The following is a 27,750-nucleotide window of genomic DNA, read 5'->3' on the forward strand; positions in this document are numbered from 1 at the left end:
GGTGAGCCCCATTGGGGACAGTGTAATGAAAACGTCTGTAAAGCGCTGTGGACTATGTCAGCGCTATATAAGTGAGTATAATAATAATAATGCAAACAATGTAAAAACATATATAACAGCATATATAAAATAAATGTATAAAAAATGTCTAAAACAAAGCAGACCATCCTATCTCACCCCGCACTGGAGCAAGATTAGCTTATACTTCAATATTTTAATAAGCAATAACTGTCAATACTGTAGACTTGTGGCGGTATAGAAGCGCGCGGTTCTTTCAGTTGTTTTAGTGCTTGACATCAGGCATTGGAAATATTGTCGCGATCTCGGTTGTTGAGACGATATTGCATATATTGAGATTGTTAATTATTAGCGATGTCAAATTACATGCGGTCACTGCATATGTCAGTTTCGCAGGTACTACTCGCTGTGCCCCCACTACAATTGATGTGGCCCCTTGGCAAGATGAGTAGCCAGAGACGGAGCTTGCTGGAGATATGAGCCCAGGGATTCTATATTGATATGCGGTCACACAGCGCCGACGCGCTCCTTCTTGGTCCTCGGGACCGCATATCATCAGCTGATACTATTTTCCAAATTTTATTTTTTTTTCCAAATTGTGCTCAATGCAGTGGAATGTAATGTATCGAGGTGTTTTTCCTACATGCAAAATTCTACGTTTTGTTTTTTTGTTTTTTCATGCTTTAAAAGTGGGTGGGGCCTCAACAGCCTGACAGATGTACTATAATTTACACTATGGCACAAATCTACGCCAGCTCATAGGTCAAAGGACTGGTTCTGATCTATGGAGATGTGGTCAGAACGCGTATCTTATCTAGTGTCCTTTTTAAAGTAAACTGGTAAACGCTGATATACTTCAAGCGAGATTACCCACGGCACCAATCATTTTCTTTCTGTGATCGTAAGTATCTTTTCATCTAGGCAATACTAGCAAAATGTAGGAGCGCTCCTGAGATCTTTTCTTATGAGACCGGTCAGCCAGACAATAACCATTGCTTTAAAAAATGGCTGCATTATTAGAACTGGGCTCATTGGAGTTTGACGACAAGCTTGTTGACTGTTTCCGGTGCCAGCCGGCATCAATGTGAATATAGCTCTAGGCTATAATGGAAGCTGCTGATTCTGTATGTAGTTGCTGAGTGGTGGACACTTCACGGCAAGGCCTTGTTAATCGTGAATCCACAAAATACGGATACCGGCCATGTGCATCCCACAGGCCCCATTGTCAAAATGCCTATTCTTTTCTGCAAAATGGACCTGGATCGTCCTACTTTGGACATACCGGGTTCCTTCATTTGCATTGCATAAGCTCGTTAGTATCTCTGTACATGTAGTAAAATGCATTGCCTCCCATGAGGCTGTGTAAAGATGGCTGCCGTTAACGCAAGACTTCATTAGTCTCACGCATGCGCCATTACTGTTAGTAGTTGCGCATGAATAAATATATTTCGTAATGATTGTGAACCCGGGTACCATAATCATTAACCCCTCCAAAGTGACACTAAACTTCTCAGCTTTAAAACTCGATATTACCCAGTAGTGGGTTTGGTATTACTTGCATTGCATAAGTTGTGCCCATGAGTAGGTATGAGCGAACCCGCACTTTACCGGGTTCGGTGTTCGGGTGGTTTGGGAATTCCGTTATACACTGAACAAAAATATAAACGCAGCACTTTCGGTTTTGCTCCCATTTTGCATGAGCTGAACTAAAAGATGTGAAACCTTTTCTACATACACAAAAGACCCATTACTCTCAAATATTGTTCACAAATCTGTCTAAATCGGTGTTAGTGAGCACTTCTCCTTTGCCGAGATAATCCATCCCACCTCACAGGTGTGGCATATCAAGGTGCTGATTAGACGGCATGAATATTGCACAGGTGTGCCTTAGACTGCCCACAATAAAAGGCCACTCTGAAATGTGCAGTATGTTCACACAGCACAATGCCACAGATGTCGCAACGTTTGAGGGAGCGTGCAATTGGCATGCTGACTGCAGGAATGTCTACCAGAGCTATTCCCCGTGCAATGAATGTTCATTTCTCTACCATAAGCCGTCTCCAAAGGCGTTTCAGAGAATTTGGCTGTACATCCAACCGGCCTCACTACCGCAGACCACGTGTAACGACACCAGCCTAGGACCTCCACATCCAGCATGTTCACCTCCATGATCGTCTGAGACCAGCCACCCGGAAAGCTGCAGCAACAATCGGTTTGCATAACCAAAGAGGTTCCATTATAACGGAATTCGCAGACGGAATGCGAAACGGAAGCCATTAAGAGGCTTTCTGCTTTGATCCGTCATAATAGAAGTCTATGGCCAAGCATAACGGATCCGTCTGGTTTCCGTTATGCAGGACAGAAAACAAAGTCCTGTTCCGCCCTGCATGACAGAAACCAGACGGATCCGTTATGCTTGGCCATAGACTTCTATTATGACGGATCAAAGTAGAATGCCTCTTAAAGGCTTCCGTTTTGCATTCCGTCTTCGAATTCCATTATAATGAAACCTGTAACGGAATTCCTAACCCACCCGAACCCGGTAACCAAAATACGTTTGTGTCCATGAGGCCTAACGGAAAGGAAACAAAATAATTCTTGGGTGGTCTGGAGTAATTGGTCACCTTAAAGAAGCAGACGGGGCACGATCACCTCTCTATCCCAGTGCTTTTAGCAGGTACCAGTACTTAGTATATTGGCATGGTCCCTGTGCATGTAGACTGCTAATCTATGTATCATGTTTGATGGCTCAGCACAAGGCGCTATCGGCTGTGTTGGGCTGTCATACGGACTTGTAGTGTGATAGAGAACTGAAATAAGTGTGGAAAAGTGTGCAAGGGCCCAGCATGGCGCTGTTCTCTACTGTCTATGGCAGTGAAGGACACTGAAAGCATTCCATCTCAGTGATCGGAGAACAAAAAATGTGTGAAAAGGATATATTTAGTCAGCTGGAAGTAAGCTTTGCAACTCTTTACAGCTGCCACATGGTGGAGGTAGTGAGTCTGCTTCAGGTTGATCTAGCTCTATTTAATATACAGAACAGACCAAAAGTTTGGACACACCTTCTCATTCAAAGAGTTTTCTTTATTTTCATGACTATGAAGGCATCAAAACTATGAATTAACAACACATGTGGAATTATATACATAACAAACAACTGTGAAACAACTGAAAATATGTCATATTCTAGGTTCTTCAAAGTAGCCACCTTTTGCTTTGATTACTGCTTTGCACACTCTCGGCATTCTCTTGATGAGCTTCAAGAGGTAGTCCCCTGAAATGGTCTTCCAACAGTCTTGAAGGAGTTCCCAGAGATGCTTAGCACTTGTTGGCCCTTTTGCCTTCACTCTGCGGTCCAGCTCACCCCAAACCATCTCGATTGGGTTCAGGTCCGGTGACTGTGGAGGCCAGGTCATCTGGCGCAGCACCCCATCACTCTCCTTCATGGTCAAATAGCCCTTACTTTCAAAGTTTTCCCAATTTTTCGGCTGACCATCAGTGGCTACTTTCTTAAAGTAATGATGGCCACTCGTTTTTCTTTACTTGGCTGCTTTTTTCTTGCCATAATACAAATTCTAACAGTCTATTCAGTAGGACTATCATCTGTGTATCCACCTGACTTCTCCTCAACGCCACTGATGGTCCCAACCCCATTTATAAGGCAAGAAATCCCACTTATTAAACCTGACAGGGCACACCTGTGAAGTGAAAACCATTTCAGGGGACTACCTCTTGAAGCTCATCAAGAGAATGCCAAGAGTGTGCAAAGCAGTAATCAAAGCAAAAGGTGGCTACTTTGAAGAATCTAGAATATGACATATTTTCAGTTGTTTCACACTTGTTTGTTATGTATATAATTTCACATGTGTTAATTCATAGTTTTGATGCCTTCAGTGTGAATCTACAATTTTCATAGTCATGAAAATAAAGAAAACTCTTTGAATGAGAAGGTGTGTCCAAACTTTTGGTCTGTACTGTATATATATACACTGCTCAAAAAAATAAAGGGAACACTTAAACAACACAATGTAACTCCAAGTCAATCACACTTCTGTGAAATCAAACTGTCCACTTAGGAAGCAACACTGAGTGACAATCAATTTCACATGCTGTTGTGCAAATGGGATAGACAACAGGTGGAAATTATAGGCAATTAGCAAGACACCCCCAATAAAGGAGTGGTTCTGCAGGTGGTAACCACAGACCAGTTCTTAGTTCCTATGCTTCCTGGCTGATGTTTTGGTCACTTTTGAATGCTGGCGGTGCTTTCACTCTAGTGGTAGCATGAGACGGAGTCTACAACCCACACAAGTGGCTCAGGTAGTGCAGATTATCCAGGATGGCACATCAATGCGAGCTGTGGCAAGAAGGTTTGCTGTGTCTGTCAGCGTAGTGTTCAGAGCATGGAGGCGCTACCAGGAGACAGGCCAGTACATCAGGAGACGTGGAGGAGGCCGTAGGAGGGCAACAACCCAGCAGCAGGACCGCTACCTCCGCCTTTTGTGTAAGGAGGAACAGGAGGAGCACTGCCAGAGCCCTGCAAAATGACCTCCAGCAGGCCACAAATGTGCATGCGTCTGCTCAAACGGTCAGAAACAGACTCCATGAGGGTGATATGAGGGCCCGACGTCCACAGGTGGGGGTTGTGCTTACAGCCCAACACTGTGCAGGACGTTTGGCATTTGCCAGAGAACACCAAGATTGGCAAATTCGCCACTGGCGCCCTGTGCTCTTCACAGATGAAAGCAGGTTCACACTGAGCACATGTGACAGACGTGACAGAGTCTGGAGACGCCGTGGAGAACGTTCTGCTGCCTGCAACATCCTCCAGCATGACCGGTTTGGCATTGGGTCAGTAATGGTGTGAGGTGGCATTTCTTTGGAGGGCCGCACAGCCCTCCATGTGCTCGCCAGAGGTAGCCTGACTGCCATTAGGTACTGAGATGAGATCCTCAGACCCCTTGTGAGACCATATGCTGGTACGGTTGGCCCTGGGTTCCTCCTAATGCAAGACAATGCTAGACCTCATGTGGCTGGAGTGTGTCAGCAGTTCCTGCAAGACGAAGGCATTGATGCTATGGACTGGCCCGCCCGTTCCCCAGACCTGAATCCAATTGAGCACATCTGGGACATCATGTCTCGCTCTATCCACCAATGTCACGTTGCACCACAGACTGTCCAGGAGTTGGCAGATGCTTTAGTCCAGGTCTGGGAAGAGATCCCTCAGGAGACCGTCCGCCACCTCATCAGGAGCATGCACAGGCGTTGTAGGGAGGTCATACAGGCACGTGGAGGCCACACACACTACTGAGCCTCATTTTGACTTGTTTTAAGGACATTACATCAAAGTTGGATCAGCCTGTAGTGTGTTTTTCCACTTTAATTTTGAGTGTGACTCCAAATCCAGACCTCCATGGGTTAAAAAATTTGATTTCCATTTTTTTATTTTTGTGTGATTTTGTTGTCAGCACATTCAACTATGTAAAGAACAAAGTATTTCAGAAGAATATTTAATTAATTCAGATCTAGGATGTGTTATTTTTGTGTTCCCTTTATTTTTTTGAGCAGTGTGTGTGTGTGTATATATATATACTGCTCAAAAAAATAAAAGGAACACAATTTTACCGAATATTTTCCCATAAAACTATATATCAGTCTGCTCAGCTCCTCCTGCTCTATAACATGGTGTCAGTAGCTTACATTGCGTTTTCATGTTGACAGTTTCCGTTTAAAGGGTTTCTGTCAATAGAATTAACCCTATCAAACTGGCTGACATTAGCGATGTTCTAATGTCAGCTGCACCTAACTGTACTATTTTTATGCTTATAGATGCCCCGGTTACTGCACAATATGCAAATTAGCCTCTAGGTTAAGGGGGTGTTGCTCCTACTCCTAGAGGCTCTGTTCTCCCACCTCAAGTCACGCCCTGCCGACCATGATTGACAGAGCCAGCGTTTGTTTTCCTTCCGGCCCTGTGCGCTGGATAAATTTTTTGCGCCTACGTAGTGCCAGCACACAGAGACTAATGCTGCCTGGCCCTGTCAATCAAGGACTGCAGGGCATGACTTGAGGTGGGAGAACGGAGCCTCTAGGAGCAGGAGCAACCCCCCTTTCATCTCCTTCTCTATACACAATATACCCACGAGGGACTTCTTCAAATACCTTCAGGTTAGACGCTTACTACAAACACTGAAACCACTAAATCCGAGTTTTGAAAATAACAGATTGAAAGACTGGATTCACTCTAATAACTTAAATAATAAAGGTATTTCCAAAGGATATCAACTGCTGAAAGATACTCCCACGGACTCCCTAAACTACCTAAAACTTAAATGGCAATCAGATCTCCAAACTGATATTTCCGAAGACCAATGGATAGAATCTTACACCATCACCTCTAAACTATCAAAGAATATAGGACACTTTGAAAACGCCAGGAAGATATTTTACCGCTGGTACTTCACGCCAAACAAATTCTTTCCAGACATTCCCCCCGAATGTTGGAGATGTCATTAGCATATTGGTACCTATATGCACATATGGTGGTCTTGTCCTGTAGTGATGAACCTTTTGGAAAAAAGTATTTGACCTCATATCCCATCTTTGTAACACGCAAACTAATCCTTCTCCTTTATTGGCTCTTTTATCAATTGGACTAAGTGACTTTCCTTATCATTTTCGCTCAATTGCCGCCCACATCATATTTACTACTACAGGGTTGGCCATTTATATGGATACACCTTAATAAAATGGGAATGGTTGGTGATATTAACTTCCTGTTTGTGGCACATTAGTATATGTGAGGGGGGAAACTTTTCAAGATGGGTGGTGACCATGGCGGCCATTTTGAAGTCGGCCATTTTGAATCCAACTTTTGTTTTTTCAATAGGAAGAGGGTCATTTGACACATCAAACTTATTGGGAATTTCACAAGAAAAACAATGGTGTGCTTGGTTTTAACGTAACTTTATTCTTTGATGAGTTATTTACAAGTTTCTGACCACTTATAAAATGTGTTCAATGTGCTGCCCATTGTGTTGGATTGTCAATGCAACCCTCTTCTCCCACTCTTCACACCCTGATAGCAACACCGCAGGAGAAATGCTAGCACAGGCTTCCAGTATCCGTAGTTTCAGGTGCTGCACATCTCGTATCTTTACAGCATAGACGATTGCCTTCAGATGATACGAGATGTGCAGCACCTGAAACTACGGATACTGGAAGCCTGTGCTAGCATTTCTCCTGCGGTGTTGCTATCAGGGTGTGAAGAGTGGGAGAAGAGGGTTGCATTGACAATCCAACACAATGGGCAGCACATTGAACACATTTTATAAGTGGTCAGAAACTTGTAAATAACTCATGAAAGAATAAAGTTACGTTAAAACCAAGCACGCCATTGTTTTTCTTGTGAAATTCCCAATAAGTTTGATGTGTCAAATGACCCTCTTCCTATTGAAAAAACAAAAGTTGGATTAAAAATGGCCGACTTCAAAATGGCCGCCATGGTCACCATCCATCTTGAAAAGTTTCCCCCCTGACATATTAACTTCCTGTTTGTGGCACATTAGTATATCACCAACCATTCCCATTTTATTAAGGTGTATCCATATAAATGGCCCACCCTGTAGATTAAAAATTGCCTTTTGTTGGAAAAAAAACTGAGGTCCCCTCTATTCATAGAATTATTATAGAAATCAACAACAATTGCTGGTACGAGGGTATGTACGCTCGTGCTCCCAGTAATTTGCACACGTTTAAGCGGAGATGGGATATATGGCTAAACTCAGAACATTGTATACTCCCTGACAAACTCTTCTAGCCCACTCAAATTAATCCTCTCCTCTTTCCTCCATTACCCTCCCCCTTCTTTTTTCTCTCTTCATTCTTGAGATATCTATTGCCCATTGTCAACCTTATAATACTATGACTGTTCTCATGTAACTCACTTGTATTACCTATCAACGCATTTACATGTATTCCCGCTTGCAGTGGGTATTTTGTCATTTATTCTCTCTCACCCGTTAAAACTTTCAATAAAAAATTGAATGTTCAAAAAAAAAAAGTTGGTCTGCTGACATTAGCACATCACTAAAGTCAGACAGTTTAATAGGGTTAATTCTGGTGACAGGTTCCCTTTAAACCATATATTACAGTCCAGAACTGCCTGCTAGCTCAGTGTCTGCTGCTGTGGTTACCTTCTAGAAAATATTATCTCTACACCAAGCCCTGTAGATTTTAGGATTTATCCAGGATTGATATTGATCACCTATCCTGGGGATAGGCCGCCAATATCAAATTCCAGGGGAACCCCTTTAATCTGCTGTAGGAAATACTAATAGGAGCTCAGGTAAGCTTTTGACTATTTTCAATGCCAGCCAGCAGGATTACAGTCCTGATCAAAAGTTTAAGACCACTTGAAAAATGGCCAAAAATCATATTTTACATTGTTGGATCTTAACAAGGTTCCAAGTAGAGCTTCAACATGCAACAAGAAGAAATGGGAGTGAGACAGAACATTTTTTGAGCATTCGCCATCGCTGCTGAGGTGGGACGCAGTAAGACGGTCATTTGGAATTTCTTAAATGATCCTGAGGGTTATGGAACAAAAAAGTCAAGTGGAAGACCCCAAAAAATTTTATCAGCACTGAGCCGGAGGATCCAATTGGCTGTCCGTCAAGACACTGGACGATCCTCGACCCAAATTAAGGCCCTTACTGGTGCTGACTGCAGCCCCATAACCATCAGACGGCATCTGAGACTGAAGGGCTTCAAAAACAAAAAACGTCTTCAAAGACCTCGTCTCCTTGAACGCCACAGAACTGCTCGTTTGGACTTTGCCAGAGAGCACCAAACATGGGACATTCAAAGGTGGAAGAAAGTTTTATTCTCTGATGAGAAAAAATGTAACCTTGATGGTCCTGATGGTTTCCAACGTTACTGGCATGACAAGCAGATCCCACCTGAGATGCTTTCTACGCGCCACAGTGGAGGGGGCGCCATAATGGTCTGGGGTGCTTTTTCCTTCAGTGGAACAATGGAGCTTCAGGAAGTGCAGGGGCGTCAAACGGCCGCTGGCTATGTCCAGATGTTGCAGAGAGCATTCCTCATGACTGAGGGCCCTCGTCTGTGTGGTAACGACTGGGTTCTTCAACAGGACAACGCTACAGTACACAATGCCCGCAGGGCAAGGGACTTCTTCCAGGAGAATAACATCACTCTTTTGGCCCATCCTGCGTGTTCCCCTGATCTAAATCCAGTTGAGAACCTTTGGGGATGGATGGCAAGGGAAGTTTACAAAAATGGACAACAGTTCCAGACAGTAGATGGCCTTCGTGCGGCCGTCTTCACCACTTGGAGAAATGTTCCCACTCACCTCATGGAAACGCTTGCATCAAGCATGCCGAAACAAATTTTTGAAGTGATAAACAATAACGGCGGAGCTACTTATTACTGAGTTCATGTTTGGAAGTTGGATTTCTGTTTTGGGGGGGGGGGGTTTAGTTTTTTTTTGGGAGGTGTGGTCCTAAACCTTTGATCAGCTGAAAAACAGCTTGTTTCAGTTTATTCGTTGTTTTCATTAAATTAAATGCTCAAAAAATGTTTTGTCTCACTCCCATTTCTTCTTGTTGCATGTTGAAGCTCTACTTGGAACCTTGTTAAGATCCAGCCATGCTAAATAGGATTTTTTGCCATTTTTCAAGTGGTCTAAAACTTTTGATCAGGACTGTATGATTACAGCTCTGGACTATAATGCACATAAAGACGTCTGTATTTGTGTATGCTGCACTAGCTGGATAAGATTATCTCAGCATATTTAAAGAGAAGCAGTGATTTCAGCGGTCTGTCACCCATGTGTTTAGTTATTTTAGAGAACTTAGCATCTGAAACTACAACTCCCAGAATGCTCCATTTACTTTTATAGGAGTTATAAGAACAGCTGCGCATGTTTGCATGCTGGGAGTTATAGTTTCACAGCAGCTTGAGTGTCGAAGTTTGCGGATCCCTGACTTGGATGTTAAACTGTGTTGGACGTAACCAGTGCTGCAGCAAGGAGTCTGATGATGGCACCCTGGCCATCCAGCTGCTGATTGACAGGTTTCTCCCTATGAACAGTAATCAATCAGCGGCTGTCACTACACTAAGCTTCGTTCAGAGAGGTTCCCTTTAGGCCTCTTTCACACGACCGTTTTATTTTTTTTCCTGTTTGCGGGCCGTTTTTTACGGTCTGTATACGGAACCATTTATTTCAATGGTTCCGCAAAAAAAACGGAATGTACTCCGTATGCATTCTGTTTCCGTTTTTTCGGTTCCATTGAAAGATAGAACATGTCCTATTATTGCCCGCAAATCACGTTCCGTGGCTCCATTCAAGTCAATGGGTCCGCCAAAAAACGGAACACATACAGAATGTACTCCGTATGTCTTCCGTATCCGTTCCGTTTTTGCGGAACCATCCATTAAAAATTTTATGCCCAGCCCAATTTTTTAAATGTAATTACTGTATACTGTATATGCCATATGGAAAAAGGAACAGAAAAACGAAACGGAAACACAATGTAAACAAAAAATGGAAGAACGGATCCGTGAAAAACGGACCACAAAATACTGAAAAAGCCATACGGTCGTGTGAGAGAGGCCTTAACCAGCCCATACGACTACATCAATTACCGTTACAGACTTGGCATAACATGGACATATTTTCCATCCGTATTACTCCCGTGTGGCCTCACCTGGATTCACTGATGCAAACTCTCAGCATCCTAGGGATCCATGATCCTGAGAGTTCTGCTGAGGGTTGTGCTGTAACACACAGGTGTAATATAGACGGAAAATACATCCGTGTTACGCTCATGAGAGGGCATCCTTATGCTGCAGAGATGTCACCTCCGTTGCGTGCGCTCACATGCCTCACTGGTGGGTCATCACGTGGAAAGTCGTCCATCTGGTTCATGGTGCAAAACCGGTTCTGTGCCGTAGGCACTGCAATTATTGTAGCTAGGAGGAATTAGGAAGGACATAGAAATTCTTTGTTCATCAGATCATTGGAGGAGAAAATCATTGAATATGACTTATACATTGGTAAACATAGCATCTCATTGATCCATTGTGCTTGTATTTGGAGAGTGCTTACTCCCGATGGGCTGTGCTTGGCATGTGCACGGTGCCAGCAGTACTGGCAATAAACGAGTCACAACTGCTAGCTGGAAATATTCTGTATCAAACGTGAATTGTTCTCGCTCAAAGTGACTCCTAGTCTTGAATACAGGTGATATTTTAGCCTTTTTTTTGCAAAAAAGCATGTATTCTTGTAATTTCTCACAGCTGCCACATGGTGGAGATAGTGAGTCCACTTCATGTTGCTATATCGTCAGCAGATCTATTAACCTCTTCAGGACCCTGCCATTTTTTGCAAATCTGACATGTCACTTTATGTGGTGATAACTTTAAAACGCTTTTACTTATCCAGGCCATTCTGAGATTGTTTTCTCATCACATATTGTACTTCATAACTGTGGTAAAATTGAGTGAAAAAAAAAATATTTTTTATTTATAAAAACATTTCCAAATTTCCATTGCTCTACTTTTATAATAGATAGTAAGAACTCCAAAGATAGTTACTACTTTACATTCCCCATATGTCTACTTCATGTTTGGATCGTTTTGTAAATGACATTTTCTTTTTTTGGGACGTTAGAAGGCTTAAAAGTTTAGAAACTAATTTAGAAATTTTTCAGAAAATTTCCAAAACCCACTTTTTAAGGACCAGTTCAGGTCTGAAGTCAGTTTGTGAGGCTTACATAATAGAAACCACCCAAAAATGACCCCATGTTAGAAACTACACCCCTCAAGGTATTCAGAACTGATTTTACAAACGTCGTTAACCCTTTTAGGTGTTCCACAAGAATTAATGGAAAATGGCGATGAAATATCAGAATTTCACTTTTTTGGCAGATTTTCAGTTTTAAAGAGGACCTTTCATTACGATAAAAAATCTAAACTAAGTATACAGACATGGAGAGCGGCGCCCAGGGATCTCCTGAAGATACCGGAGCCTATACCGGGAGAACGGAGCCGCGCCCAGGGATAATAGTAAGTGCAGGGAGATCCCTGGGCGCCGCTCTTCATGTCTGTATACTTAGTTTACATTTTTTATTGTAATGAAAGGTCCTCTTTAATCAATTTTAAAGCAAGGTTTAACAGCCAAACAAAACTCAATATTTATTGCCCTGATTCTGTAGTTTACAGAAACACCCCATATGTGGTCGTAAACTGCTGTACGGGCACACGGCATTGCGCAGAAGGAAAGGAATGCCATAGGGTTTTTGGAAGGCAGATTACAAGGGGATAATTTTAAGTTGGAATGTCCCATTTGAAGCCCCCCTGATGCACCCCTAGAGTAGACACTCTAAACAAATGACCCCATTTTGGAAACTACGTGACAAGGTGGCAGTTTTGTTGGTACTATTTTAGTGTACATATGATTTTTGCTTGCTCTATATTATACTTTTTGTGAGGCAAGGTAACAAGAAATAGCTGTTTTGGCACCGTTTTTATTTTTTGTTATTTACAACATTCATCTGACAGGTTAGATCATGTGGTATTTTTATAGAGCAGGTTGTTATGGATGCGACAATGCCAAATATGACTGCTTTTTTATTATGTTTTACATAATAAAGCATTTTTGAAAAAAGCCGGGTCCAGTAAAGTCCAGCAGGCCTCTCTGTCCTCTGCCGCCGTAGATGTGAACACGGCCTAAGCAACCACCAGAGTTATATGGCAGCCGCTTATTCCCCTCTCCCCGGGCCGAGTGTATAGAGGGGGTTACAAGGGATAGCTGTCAACCTAGCTGACCACAATCTAAAACGTATGACCAGCCTGTAAGACCCCCTTAGACAGCCAGTCTCCTAATTTAAAGTAAGGCTTTCCAAACTAGGTAATCCCTTTAAGGCCGAATGCACACGGCCGAGAGCGGTCCGTGGTATGCCAGGCTGGATTCCTGTTCAGAGCAGGAGCGCACGGCGTCCTTGGTTGCTATGACGCCGTGGGCTTCATGCCGCCGCTGCTGTACAGTAATACATACGGAAACGAAATTCACATGGAGTACCTTCCGTTTTTTCTGCGGACCCGTTGAAATGAATGGTTCCATATACGGTCTGCAAAAAAAAAAGGAACGGACACAGAAAGAACACGTTCGTGTGCATGAGCCCTAAGGAAAAAATAGAAAAACTGTGTTTTTACAAAAAGATGTAGTGTGACACCAACCTAAGGGGATTTTGAAAACACGCTGAAAAGCGTGTTTTTTTTGGTGTGTTTTTGATGCATTTTTTTAACCAATAGGTGTACAATATATAGCTGCATTTTCAGCTCAAAGTTTTGGGTGCAGATCTGCACCCAAAATTTTTGGGGAAAACAGTTTTTTTCTGCTTCCGATTCATTTCAATGGGAGATTCAGTGCCGATTCTGCCCCAAGATAGGACATGCTGGTTCTTTTTTCCATGTAGAAAATAAAAAGCTGCTTCACATTGAAATGAATAGGAGTCTGTTTTGAGGTGTTTTTTTTTTTTTCCTAAGCTGATTTTGAGGCAGAAATGGTCCAAAATCAGCGCCAAATACTGTGTGAACTGGCCCTTGTAAGGTTGGGATTTCCTTCGTTGCATAACGCACATGATCACTTTTCCAGTTGGTTCACAAGTTACGCGCTCAGCTCTTTTCAGTAGTAAAAAAAAATGCAGTGTTCACAACTTGTTTTGACGACGGTAGTAATCATCCCCACCCGAAACAGATTCTCTTATCTGATAGGACAGGGTTAATAACTCTCTGTGCAGAATGGGGACAACCGTTCATGAGTCAGATCCTGGCAGCGAGAACGACCGCTCCTGCCAGTACATTGTCGTAAACGAACCAGGCTGGACATAGCTGATGGGCTCAATGGCGGGCGGTGACTTTTGTTGCCGGGATTCCAGATGATTGAGAGCGGGGATTAAACACTTCAACCTAAAAATTCCTCCAGATTATCAATGATAGTTGTGATGACTAGTCATTGTTTACTAGTTACTGCTGTAGGCAGCACCGCACCCGCTAACGGCTTGTATGGTGGCGATCTGACCACGTAACAGTCGTGTGTGCAGCACAGAGATCCCTCTTCCCCTTTTAGGGCTCATGAACACGAACTTAAGAAATAAGTTTTTTTTTGGCGGACCGTATACGTAACCATTAACTTCAATTGGTCCGCAAAAAAACGGAAGTTACTCCATGTGCATTCCATTTCCGTATGTCCGTATTTTCGTTCCGCAAAAAAAATAGAACATGTCCTATTATTTTCCGCATTACGGACAAGGATAGTACTGTTCTATGAAGGGCCAGCTGTTCCGTTCCGCAAAATACAGAATGCACACGGACGTCATCCGTATTTTTTGCGTATCCGTTTTTTGCCGACCGCAAAATACATACGGTCGTGTGCACGAGCCCTTACTCTAAAGCCAATTCTAGATTTTCAGTTTATATTTAATTTGGGGGATATGATCTCTCCTTATGAAGAGCACCTTAAATAGCGTGAGGGGACTTATAGGCCCGGCAATGCTCCTCTGGAATTCTAGGAAGACAGTATGCAAATGAGATGTTAAGCTCCGCCTCTACTGCCACCAGATGGAAGGTAGCTATGCTAAACGATAATGTTCAACCTTTTAAACAGGCTTTGAGACATGACTTATTATTAACTAAGCCAGCATCTCATCTGCAGACAGCTGATTTCGGGGAAATTTTCCCTCGTCAGTGCAGAGCAGAGAGTACTGGCTTAACTTGGTGTTGGTAATACATGACGACTTGTGCAAAAGAGTTTGATGTTTTGAGATGGTTGCGTTGCAATCACAGCGTAGTGCCATGCAATGTCGCAGAGCAACATGGCGATCCTCATGACGTCCTGTAGCCCCAATCATATAGAGATTGTCTAACCAAAACAACCCCTTATTTGGGATTAAGTAAATATCGGTTCCATTCATCTTTATTGAGCTTGCAGAAATCCATGCGCTTGCTGCCCCTTTCAAATGAATAGAACAGATTTTCAGTCGCAGAATCTGTCGCGCGTGAAGGCGCCCTAACTGTCTGCTGGGAGTTCAGCTCCTAGTACCCGGCCGATCAGCTGTCGCCAGGGGAAGTTTTATTCTGCCGTACACTTCCCAGCAGCTGGCGTTTAATACATAGTGGGCGATTTATTAAACTGGTGTAAAGTAGAACTGGCCTAGTTGCCCATAGCAACCAATCAGATTCCACCTTTCATTTTCCAAAGGAGCTGTGAAGAATAAAAAGTGGAATCTGATTGGTCGCCATGGGCAACTAAGCCATTTTTCCTGCGCACCAGTTTAGATAAATTTCTCCCATGGAATCTTTGAATGTCGTGGTTCAGCAAGCAGAGCTCTTGAAATGGCGAGAACTTTTAATTGTACAAAGACTAAAGCTTTATACGTAATCAATCAAGCAGTCGGTAAAATTCTCATTGTTCTTGAAATTCCATTCATTCGTGATGTAACAGAAATAATCCCAAACTGGTCTTGAATTGGATGGTTTGGAATTTAGTAATTGTTAGAACTGTATTATTTTATATTACATTCATTTTAGTTTTGAAATGTTTCACCTGGAATGTTCTTCCTGAAACAGCGCCACACCTGTCCACAGGTTGTGTGTGGTATTACAGCTCAGCTCCTTTTAAAGCTACCTGCACACACAAGCGGAAAATGATTGTGCATTTCCGCACCAAATCCGCATCAAAATCCACTTGTTTTACTTGTGGATTTGCTGTGATTTTGACCCAGATCACACCCTTGCATTGAAAACGGTGAAATCTTCACAGTGTCGTGCGACATTTTTTGTAATGGTGTCGCCTATTGACTATCATTATTAAAAAAATGTCGCTCGACTTTTCACCTGTCGCTGTATATATATCCCTAGCCTTAATGGTTTGTCCAGGAGTACAATATTGATGACCTATCCTGAGTGAGGGTCCGACTCCCCGTCTATCAGCTTCTTAAAGAGGCCACTGTGCTCTGGTGAGCGCCGCGGCCTCTTCCTAGACCAGTGACGTCACGTTCACCGGTCACGTTGCCTTGGCGCAGCCCAGTCCCATTCAAGTGCCTGGGCTGCAATACCAAAAATAGTCACTATTCAATGGATGGCGCTGTGCTTTGTATTCTATGAGGAGGCTTAGCACTCACCAGAGCGCCACGGGGCCCAGAGACCTCTTCAAGCAGCTGATCGGAGGGGTTGCCGATCTATCGGACCACAGTGATGAGATATTGATCGGTCATCAGTATTCATATTCTACTCCCTTTAACTTCAGCGGAACCAAGCTGTAATACCACACACAACCTGTGGACAGGTGTGGTGCTGTTTCTGTAAGAAAGCAGGCATGTCTTTCGAATCCTTAACCCCTTATATGCTCGTTTTCCAGTTAGTGGTGGCTCAGCCTCCACTCCGACTCTTTATAGGTTACTAGTTACCGTGTGCTTTTGATGATATCTGGTTTTAGCCTAAAAAAAATACCAACGTTGTGGCCCTACCTTGCGATTAGTCATCCGTAGGCGTCAGCGAAGTCCTGCCTTTCCCCGAGGTTAGATTTTTACAAGTATACATTTATTTATGCCATGTCCATACATATTCTACAACAGGGATGCCTAGCTGTTGCAAAACTACAACTCCCAACATGCCCAGACAGTCTACTGCTATCAGCAGAGGCGGATCAAGTGCATGATAGGCCCGGGGTTGTCTACCCAACTCGGGCCTCTCCCTCCATTTTAGTTAAAACTGTTTTCTGTATGAAGAGGCTGCGGTGCCTCTTCCTAGGCCATATGACGTCACGTTTATCGTTCACATGGTCTAGGTGTAGCGTAGTCCCATCTGAGTGATAGAGGCTGAGCTGCAATACCAAGCGCAATGCTATCAAATGGACAGCGCTGTGCTTGGTAAGGAGCAAAGAGGCTGCGGTGCTCACTGGAACATCGCGGTCTCCTCAAACAGCGGATTGGCAGGGGTGCCAGGAGTCAGACCCCCACCATCTCATAACTCTGATGTTACCTGCAGTCCTATGTAACACCCCACATAACACAGTGAATTATTGTGTTATGTGGGGTGCTACATAGGACTGCAGGAAACATCTACTACGTTATCTGTGCACAGAAAGTTATCACTGTTATCTGGGCTGTGTAGGAAGGCTCAGGGGCCCGTCATTGACGGAAGGTACGTGTCACCGAGGTTCCTGGCCTCGGTGAGATAGGAACCGGTAGTTTTGTGTGTCAGCGGCAGCTAGGCTGACTGACACGGTGTTTTACTTAGTATGGCTGTAAAGCCGATCCGGGCTGGTTCTTATTGGGAGCAGTCAAAGACCAGGGTGGGTGGCTGTTCCCCACGTTCCAGGCCAGATTTTGGGCTGGGAATAAAAACCCAGCCAGCAGTCACAGCTGGGTGTGGATTACCCTGCATTTTCATAGTGGATCTGTGAAGCACTGTGGTCTTGGGTTCCTACCAGTAAAAATCAGGCGCCCTAAAGCCTGCGGTGGACGGCTGTGGATTGCCATGGACAAAACAGTCCGCCAGGTGACACGTTTGTGCTGTGGACTTTGTGGTGTGAATTAACACCAGGACTCTGCACAGTGGTTTTTGCTTTATTGCTTTTTTTGTGTGAATAAACACTGAACTTTTGCTTTATTACCGTGTTCTTGCCTCTGTACTGCGTCCGCTTACCCTGCCTACCAGGGCAAATCCTTACAATTGTTAGCTTGGAGCGGGCAAGCACAGTGAGGCTGGCGTGAACGCCAAAATATTTTTGGTTTGCATTTTTGGGCACGGTTGTATGTCAGTTATCAAAGCAGCTAAATTCAAACCTGTGTCACACAACAAAATGGAGGCTGTTGTGAAGGCCCTCATGGAGGCTAATTTGCAGCAGCGAGAGACCAACCTGCACCAGCGAGAGGCTAACAAGCAGCAGCAAGAGACCAACCAGTTGCTGCTACAACGTGTGATGGCTTTTGCAGACAGCAGGAGCAACCCCAAGCGTCCATGATGCCCGGAAAGCAGTTCATGCAGCGATCCCTAAGATGACACCCACAGTTGACATTAAAACCTACCTGGCGATGTATGAGAAAGTGGCCACCAGGGAAAGGCTGCCCCAGGACCAGTGGGCTGAGGTCGTCGCTCCTTTCCTGGCATCAGAGTCTCAGCGGGTGTATTTCGACTTGCCAGACGATCAAGAGGCCGACTACCCAAAGGTAAAGGGTGAGATTTTGGCAAGACTGGGGGTGAATGTGCTGGTCCCGGCCCAGCGGATGCATCAGTGGGGGTTCAACCCGGCTGAGCCTGTGAGACTCCAGTATTATAACCTGCTCAACCTTTTGCAAAAGTGGCTGCAGCCTGACGTGCTGAGCCCCACTGCTATGCTGGACCGGTTGTTAGCAGATATGTTCTGGAGGGCTCTGCCACCCCCTCTCCAGCAATGGAGACCCGGAACTTGCAGGGGGGCTCTTTTGAGAGGGGGGAAGTCAAATCCCGTAACTCTCCACCCGGACTCGGCGACAGGTGCCCACCAAACCCGTCCGGGAGGTAACCCCTGTGGACCCCGCCCCAATAATCTGCTGGCGGTGTCGGGAGCCTGGCCATGTTCGAGCTGACTGTCCACATCAGGGGGAACCCATGGACAAGAACTATGGCTTCCGTCAATCATTGTATGCCAGGAAACTGTGTGCAGTGGGTGCTCCGGAGTCTCTGAACCACCTGTGCCAGGTGGAGGTGGGAGACACTCCAGCGGAGGCTCTGTTGGCCTCAGGGAGTCTGGTGACCTTGGTATGCTCCGCTGAGTACATCGGCCGTAAGGTCGGACTCATGTGTATACGGTTTCCGGCAGGTGGACCCACGAGGTGGCTGTCGCAACCAACCTACACTATGAACTCATAATAGGGAGAGACTTCCCGGCACTGTGGCCGATTACGAGAGTGAGACATGGGTAACCCTAGCAGAGTGGCCCGGCTCAGGGGGGAGACCAGAGACCAGAACCCTGAGTCCGAAGGGCCAGCGGTAGGGGTGACCGCCACTTCGGTGGAAAAGGGGGAAACAACCCCGCTAAGTGTAATGGTGCAAGACATGGAAGACTTGCCGCCGGGGCCTGTGCTGGCAGACCTCAATGTCTCCGGGGATAATTTTGGTACTGCACAACACCGGGATCCAACCTTGTCCCGAGCCTGGGAAAATGTACTAATAATAGATGGTGAACCACAACAACCAGGGGCAGAGTCGGTGTTCCCCCGTTTTGTGGTTTATCAGGATATGTTGTATCGGGTAAATCGGCTGCAAGGTGAATCCATTGAACAGTTGGTGGTGCCCCAGGCTTATCGCAAACTCGTGTTAGAGTTAGCCCACCAGCATGTTCTCGGGGTCATCTGGGAATGCAGAAAACACAGGACCGGATACTACAATGGTTTTACTGGCCCAGTGTGTTTAAAGAGGTGGACGAGTTCTGTAAGTCTTGCCCGACCTGCCAGGCAACTATCCTCCAGCACCTTTTTTGCAGTCCCTTGGTACCTCTCTCGATCATCGAGGTACCGTTTGAGCGAATCGCTATGGACCTAGTAGGCCCAGTACCGAAGTCCGCTAGGGGACACCAACACATCTTGGTTGGCCTTGATTACGCCACTCGGTACTCGGAGGCAGTGCCACTGCAACATACATCAGCGAAACTTATAGCTAAGGAGCTAATGGAGATGTTCTCCCGAGTGGGGCTTCCAAAAGAGGTTCTGACTGACCAGGGGACCCCTTTTATGTCCAAGGTCATGAGGGAACTCTGTAAGTTGCTGCATATTAAACAGTTACGGACGTCCGTGTACCATCCACAAACGGATGGTCTGGTGGAAAAGTTTAATAAAACTCTAAAAACCATGTTAAAAAGGGTGGTGTCCAAAGATAGGAAGGATTGGGACCTTCTTCTGCCCTATCTCATGTTCGTGGTGCGAGAAGTGCCCCAGGCCTCTACTGGCTTCTCACCCTTCTAATAACCTGTGAGGGGGCACGTGTGAGCATTACTACTGTGAAGGGGCAAATATCTGGGCATTTTTTCTGTAAAGGGGGCGCATCTGGGCATTACCCCTGTGAAGGGGGCATATCTGGGCATTACCCCTGTGAAGGGGGCATATCTGGGCATTACCCCAGTGAAGGGGGCACATCTGGGCATTACCTCTGTGAAGGGGGCACATCTGGGCATTACCCCTATGAAGGGGGCACATCTGGGCATTACTGTAAAGGTGACACATCTTTGGGCATAGCAAGACTAAGGAGTGGAATGCAGGAAACTTTCTCTAGAAATGCCTTGTGTTGCAATATTAGGAGTCCTCTCACACTGGCATCAGACATAGTAATCACATATTAAGAAATAGGCTCAGGTCCAATCACTTCCACCACTACCACACCTCGCCAGTCACATCCTTCATAGACCTCCTGCTCCCATCTGACTCGTCCTCACCTTCTCCTTCGACGTTCTCTGATGCCTGGCTGAGAGTCCAGAGGGGGTCTGTACGGGCAGGTGTGGGGAGATGGGGTCTTCAGTCGCCGCAAAACTAATAATAGTACTGCCCCACAGTATAATTAGGAATGGTGGCGCAGGCGCGTCTCTTCTGCAGCTGAGCGCAAGTTCCACCTTTGGTCACTGCACGGGCCGCATGACACAGCTTTGCGGGCCGGATGTGGTCCGCAGGCCGTAGGTTGGGCATCACTGTTCTATGTAATTTTTTTTTACAAAAAACAGGTGGACGGTTTTCTGAATATAATTTTTTGAAGTCACTCCATGTATTCTACTTCCTGTCATCTCTCTTTAACTTCCTCTTTGTTTGGACTTTTAGCACGGCAGACAGCCTCGCTTAACCCTCTCAGTCAGACCATCACTGCGGCCAGAAAGGGAAGAGGATGAATGACTCAATTAGAGCATCACACATTACACTGGTGAGAACAACGCTCTTCTGTGGACATCTTTAATTAGTTTTAGAAAATAAGAGTGGTCGTGTTATCCTAATTCTACTAATCTACTATTATACTAACAAATAACACTTTGCCCTCACAGCAGCAATAGACTGACAGTGAATTACCTATCTATATAGGAGCCTTATCTCTCTTCGTTGACTGCTACAGAAGGACAAGATTTTGCCTTTAAAGGGAATGTGTCATCAGAAAAGGACCTATTGTTTGTCATGTTTTTATGCTTAACACATGTTTAAAGAATTTTTGCTTATTTTATTTTTTTCCCATGTTAATATTTATAATTAAACCAAAACCACTAGGCCTAAAAATAGGCACCACTTCTTAGTCTATACAGATCAATTCACTGCAGTTATCTTCTTATCTGTCATTCTAATCCTGCCTGTAATGATATCACCTATGTGTATAGATAAGACATAGACCACCATTCACAATAGGTGTTCGTCAAATTTTATATATTCTTTCCTTGCACAGGTCACACAGCATGCCTAGAAAACTCTCCAATAGAAGTCAATGAGGTCCCCTCCAGACCATTGTGTCTATGGCCCATGGGGCTGCCGTAAAGAAATTTTCTTAATGCTAAGAGCAGCTCAGGCAAGATGGCCGCCCGCATAAAAAATGTTCAGGAAATAGAATAAAAAAAGTCTGCAACCAGAAAATTTAGGTTAGAAAAAAGGGATAATGTGTGTTATCTGGTTTTAACTGGCAGATAGAATTTTGGTGACACATTCCCTATAATATTTAATGTTCTAATACTGCTGAAATGAAAAAAGAAAAGCAGACAAAAATTGTTAAAAAAAATTGTTTCCTATGAATATTTCTGATACGTGTTCCTTTAGGGCACTTTCACACTAGCGTTTTTCTTTTCCGGCATTGAGTTCCGTCCTAGGGGCTCTATACCGGAAAAGAACTGATCAGGCATATCCCCATGTATTCGGAATGGAGAGCAATCTGTTCAGGATGCATCAGGATGTCTTCAGTTCAGTCTTTTTGACTGTTCAGGACGGAGATAATACCGCAGCATGCTACGGTTTTATCTCCGGCCAAAAATCCGGAACACATGCCGGATCCGGCATTTTTTTCCATAGGAATGTATTAGTGCCGGATCCATTTTTCTGGATGACACCGGAAAGACGGATCCGGCATTTCAATGCATTTGTAAGACGGATCAGGATTCTGATCAATCTTACAAATGCCATCAGTTGGCATACGTTTTGCCGGCGACGGAACTGCCTGCCGGATTCCTCTGCCGCAAGTGTGAAAGTAGCCTTAACGAGAGTTTTTTGTTTTTTTTTAACCCTGTTCACATATTCCAGAAAAAGAATCCTAGTGGAATTTGGTTTGCACTGTGGCAAATAACAATCATCCTTGATAACAATGACCATGTGCAGATCCTGCATGGAAAACCTGCAGACTAAGGCTACATGCACTCGAACGTATTTTGTTTCCGTGTCCGTTCTGTTTTTTTTGCGGATAGGATGCGGACCCATTCATTTCAATGGGTCCGCAAAAAATGCGGACAGCACACCGTGTGCTGTCCGCATCAGTATGTCCGTTCCGTAGCCCGGCAAAAAAAATAGAACATGCCATATTCTTGTCCGTTTTAGGCATTGTTACAATGGATCCGCCCAAAAAACTGGATGGCATCCGTTTCTTTTTTTTTGCCTAAGGCTACATGCACACGACCCTTGTGTGTTTTGCGGTCCGCAAACTACGGATGGCGTCCGTGTGCGTTCCACAATTTGCGGAACGGCACGGACAGCCATTGATATAACTGCCTATTCTTGTCCGCAAAACGGACAAGAATAGGACAGGTTATCTTTTTTTTGCGGACCACAGAACTTAGCCACAGATGCGGACAGCACACGGAGTGCTGTCTGCATCTTTTGCGGCCCTATTGAAGTGAATGGGTCCGCATCCGAGCCGCAAAAACTGCGGCTCAGATGCGGACCAAAACAACGGTTGTGTGCATGAGGCCTAAGGCCTCATTCACATTTCCATGTCAGTGTCGCATCAGTAAAAAAAATGTGTACATGTTTCATCCGTGAAGGATCCGTGGTTGGTCCGTGTGTTCGTTTTTACCATCTGTGTGTCATCTGTAATTCACGGAAGTTGCTCAGCTGAAAATTAATTTTCAAAGAATCTCCTATTAGGCCTCATTTTCGTTTTTCCGCATTTTCCACGGACAGCACACATACCCCTTGATTTAAATGTGTCTGTTCACATTTCAGTATTTTTTTACGGGGACATGCACTACAAAAACACGGGGACATGCACTACTTTGATCCGTGATGCGGATTGAAGTCTGTGGGTCTGTGAAAATCACTGACAGGGCTCGTTCACACGACCGTTGCCGTATTGCGGCCCGCATTTGCGGATCCGCAATACACGGGCACCATTCCGTGTGCATTCCGTATCGCGGATGCGGACCCATTCACTTCAATGGGACCGCAAATCCGGAGATGCGGAATGGAATCACGGAACGGAACACTACCGAAGCACTATGGAGTGGTTCTGTTCCGTACTTCCGTTCCGCAAAAAGATAGAACTTGCTCTATCTTTTTGCGGAACGGACGAATGCAGACCCATTCGAGTTGAATGGGTCTGGATTCATCCCGGCGGCCGTACGGAGGTTGCCCGTGCATTGGGGACCGCAAATTGCAACTCTCCATATGACTCACGGCGCAACATTATTTTCATTGAAACGGAGCAATTAACGCCCGACTGGGGCAGTATCTTGTAAATTTACCAGCAGAATCATTTACCTGCTTATTATTGCGAATGTCGCTGGCACCTACGTCCCAGTTTGAAGTGTACGATTCACAATGAATCCACTTGGCATATCAAAACTCTCAAGAGTGTGCGTGGTTTTCTCTACAAATCGACATACGGATGTGGACAGCATTTTTTGAGGACCCATTGAAATGAATTGAATGCGTATCCAATCCTCAAAAAATGCAGACCAAAGCGAAAGGCGCACACAGCAGGAGTATGCGCCTAATTTACGACGAGGCACAGGGCTCATCATAAATTAGGCGCATCCTCTACCAGCGCAAAGGGGAAACAAAGACCGGCGTAAAAAGCTGGATTTTGTTACTGACCCCCTACTTGGTATTTGATGATGCAGTCAGTTCCTATCTGATTGCGGATCTCTTAAGCCTCATTCACGTAATTCAGTGTTTCACGGACGTGTGCTATACGTGTTCTCCACGGACAGCACGCGTCCCTATTCATTTTAATGTGTGTATTCAGACATCAGTGTTTTAGCACGGTCCGTGGGTCCGTTTTTTTAGCACGGGTGCATCGTGTTCTATTTTGTCCATGTTCACGGATCCATGGCGCCCATTATAGTCTATGGGGGCGTGAAAACCACGGATGCAACACGGATCATTAAGAAGAGATTCCTTGAAAATAATTTTTCAGCTGTTGAGTGTCAGTAAAACACGGATGCAACACGGACAGCAAAAAACGGACACACGGACCCAACACGGATCCTTCGCGGACAGCTTCACGGATGCATCACTGACCACCTGCTCACGGATCTGAGCACGGACACGGACGTGTGAATGAGGCTTTATACTGTGCTCATGATGATGTGAGTGCAGTACGTTGGACCCCCGATCAGATAGGAACTGACTGTATGGTAAATGACTAGTTCAGGTCAGGGGAGCCGGCGTGGACCACGGAGGTGCGGCCGACACACACGGTTTGTGATTAGGTTAATTCCTATATAAACAAGTCCGCACTTTGTGAAAGCAGAAGTTGCTTAGCAGCCTCCACAGACAACATAACATGTGCAAACCAGCTTTACATGGCTGCTCTGTGCTGAAAAATAGCAATTATCCTGGGGGCCCTGGGGCAACACATGGGGGGATGGTGCGCCAGTTTTAGGTTTCTGCCTGGTATTGTTTGTTTTATGGATTTTATGGTTGGATTAATAAAGCGGTCGTCTCACTTCAACAAATGGCATTTATCATGTAGAGAAAGTTAATACAAGGCACTTACTAATGTATTGTGATTGTCCATATTGCTTCCTTTGCTGGCTGGATTCATTTTTCCATCACATTCTACACTGCTCGTTTCCATGGTTATGACCACCCTGCAATCCATCAGTGGTGGTCGTGCTTGCACACTCTAGGAAAAAGCGTCAGCCTCTCTGGTGGCCGGGACCGTGGGAACTTACATAGGCTGGTGATTTTTCCTATATTGTGCAAGCAGGACCACCACTGATGGATTGCAGGGTGGTCTGTAACCATGGAAACGAGCAGTGTATAATGTGATGGAAAAATGAATCCAGCCAGCAAAGGAGGCAATATGGACAATCACAATACATTAGTAAGTGCCTTGTATTAACTTTCTCTACAGGATAAATGTCACTTACTAAAGTGAGCGACCCCTTGAACTCACATCAGGGCCCGGGTACGGATTGTTTCACCGTTATGTCTGGAGCGCTGGGAGCCATATCCGGATCTCCTGCACACTATCACTAAGGCCTCTTTCACACGGGCGAGTATTCCGCGCGGATGCGATGCGTGAGTTGAACGCATTGCACCCGCACTGAATACCGACCCATTCATTTCTATGGGGCTGTACACATGAGCGGTGATTTTCAAGCATCACTTGTGCGTTGCGTGAAAATCGCAGCATGCTCTATATTCTGCGTTTTTCACGCAACGCAGGCCCCATAGAAGTGAATGGGGTTGCGTGAAAATCGCAAGCAAGTGCGGATGCGGTGCGATTTTCACGCACGGTTGCTAGGAGACGATCGGGATGGAGACCTGATCATTATTATTTTCCCTTATAACATGTTATAAGGGAAAATAATAGCATTCTGAATACAGAATGCATAGTAAAATAGCGCTGGAGGGGTTAATTAAAAAAAAAAAAAAATTTAACTCACCTTAGTCCACTTGATCGCGATGCCCGGCATCTCCTTCTGTCTCCTTTACTGAACAGGACCTGTGGTGAGCATTCATTACAGGTCAAGGACCTGTGGTGACGTTACTCCGGTCATCACATGATCCATCACATGATCTTTTACCATGGTGATGGATCATGTGACGTCACCACAGGTCCTTGACCTGTAATGAATGCTCACCACAGGTCCTGTTCAGTAAAGGAGACAGAAGGAGATGCCGGGCTGCGCGATCAAGTGGACTAAGGGGAGTTAAATTATTTTTTTTAACCCCTCCAGCGCTGTTTTACTATGCATTCTGTATTCAGAATGCTATTATTTTCCTTTATAACCATGTTATAAGGGTAAATAATAATGATCGGGTCTCCATCCCGATTATCTCCTAGCAACCATGCGTGAAAATCGCACCGCATCCGCACTTGCTTGCGGATGCTTGCGATTTTCACGCAGCCCCATTCACTTCTATGGGGCCTGCGTTGCATGAAAAACGCAGAATATAGAGCATGCTGCGATTTTCACGCAACGCACAAGTGATGTGTGAAATCACTGCTTATGTGAACAGCCCCATAGAAATTAATGGGTTGGTATTCAGTGCGGGTGCAATGCGTTCACCTCACGCATCGCATCCGCGCGGAATACTCGCCCGTGTGAAAGGGGCCTAAGTCTTCTTCTTGCATTATGATACACGTTGGTCTTATTCCATAGATGATAATGGGTAGAACCGCCGAGCCGCTAAATCCAGGTACAGGAACCCCAGGTGCCAATCATGGATCTTGACCAGCAGGAAGCAGAACCTGAATATTCCACTCACCGTAACTTGTATACTGTATTAGGGACCATGTGCTAATCTCTGTGTTCCTCACCAGGTATGTGATGGAGATGGTACCAGGAGCTGGGATACTCAATGTACTGTTGCCCACCAGGGATAAAGATGCTGCTGGGACCATTGACCACCAGGGACCATTATGCTGAAGGAAACCTAGATCACTAGGGACCTGATGCCTTATGTTAAATCATCACCAGAATCTGTATCCTGAATTTACAAGAGTAGTGAAAAGGCACTAAATTCACCTGTACCACTGACCACCAGGGTCCATATGCTGTATATACCCGCTGCTTGCTACTACGTACTTGAGGTGTGTACCCTTTGTACTATTTTTTTTTTTTTTTTAAACATGTTTTTATTTAAAGTTTTCATCAGTCATTTTACATTAGACAGATGGATATGAAAACTCTTTACAGAACCCTTCCCCCTCCCAACCCTTCGCCATCTTAAAACGGTTTATTTCAACTACCTATGTTCTGACTTTTGTTTCTTGTCTGTTCCAAATGCAATTGGTACCACGGGTCTGAAGTCTCCAATTTGGCAAACCATTCAGTGTATATAAATGGATAGTGTCCAATATTTCTTGGTCAGTAAAAAAAAAAAGCTATCTTAAAAGGTTTCTGTAACGGAACGCCTAGCACCCCGACCGGGTACCTCCGTCGATAGCTGCTCCTAGTGCTTCCAGAGGACTCCAAGCACTCCACTTGACACCATCAGCACTGCAGACCCCACGAACCGCCGAAGCTTGGTGGAGGTCTCGCCGTCTCCTACCCACCCTGGACCTACAACAAGGCTCCAGGCTCCAGTGGGTGAACCTCTCCTAAATGCAGAGAGCAGGAACCATGAACAAGCTCTTACAAGAGCTTATACTCAGGGGAGTATTGTGATGTAGCAATCCCCAAGAGTGTAGTTATCCCATTCCCCAAACATGAGCCAAAACTTCATGATGGTATAAAAACAGGAACTCTCTTTATTTGAACACACA

General features: G+C 44.9%; 1 long non-coding RNA gene across 1 annotated transcript; it reads left to right on the top strand.

Annotated features, from left to right (window-relative positions):
• Positions 1-20,225: 20,225 nt before the first annotated feature.
• Positions 20,226-27,069, top strand: LOC120982261. The gene is made up of 3 exons (XR_005774869.1): positions 20,226-20,753; positions 20,892-20,991; positions 26,806-27,069. It is a non-coding gene; the product is annotated as an uncharacterized LOC120982261 (long non-coding RNA).
• The last annotated feature ends 681 nt before the right edge of the window (positions 27,070-27,750 follow it).

Source organism: Bufo bufo, chromosome 11 (genome assembly GCF_905171765.1).
Source record: "Bufo bufo chromosome 11, aBufBuf1.1, whole genome shotgun sequence".
Taxonomy (NCBI): domain Eukaryota; kingdom Metazoa; phylum Chordata; class Amphibia; order Anura; family Bufonidae; genus Bufo; species Bufo bufo.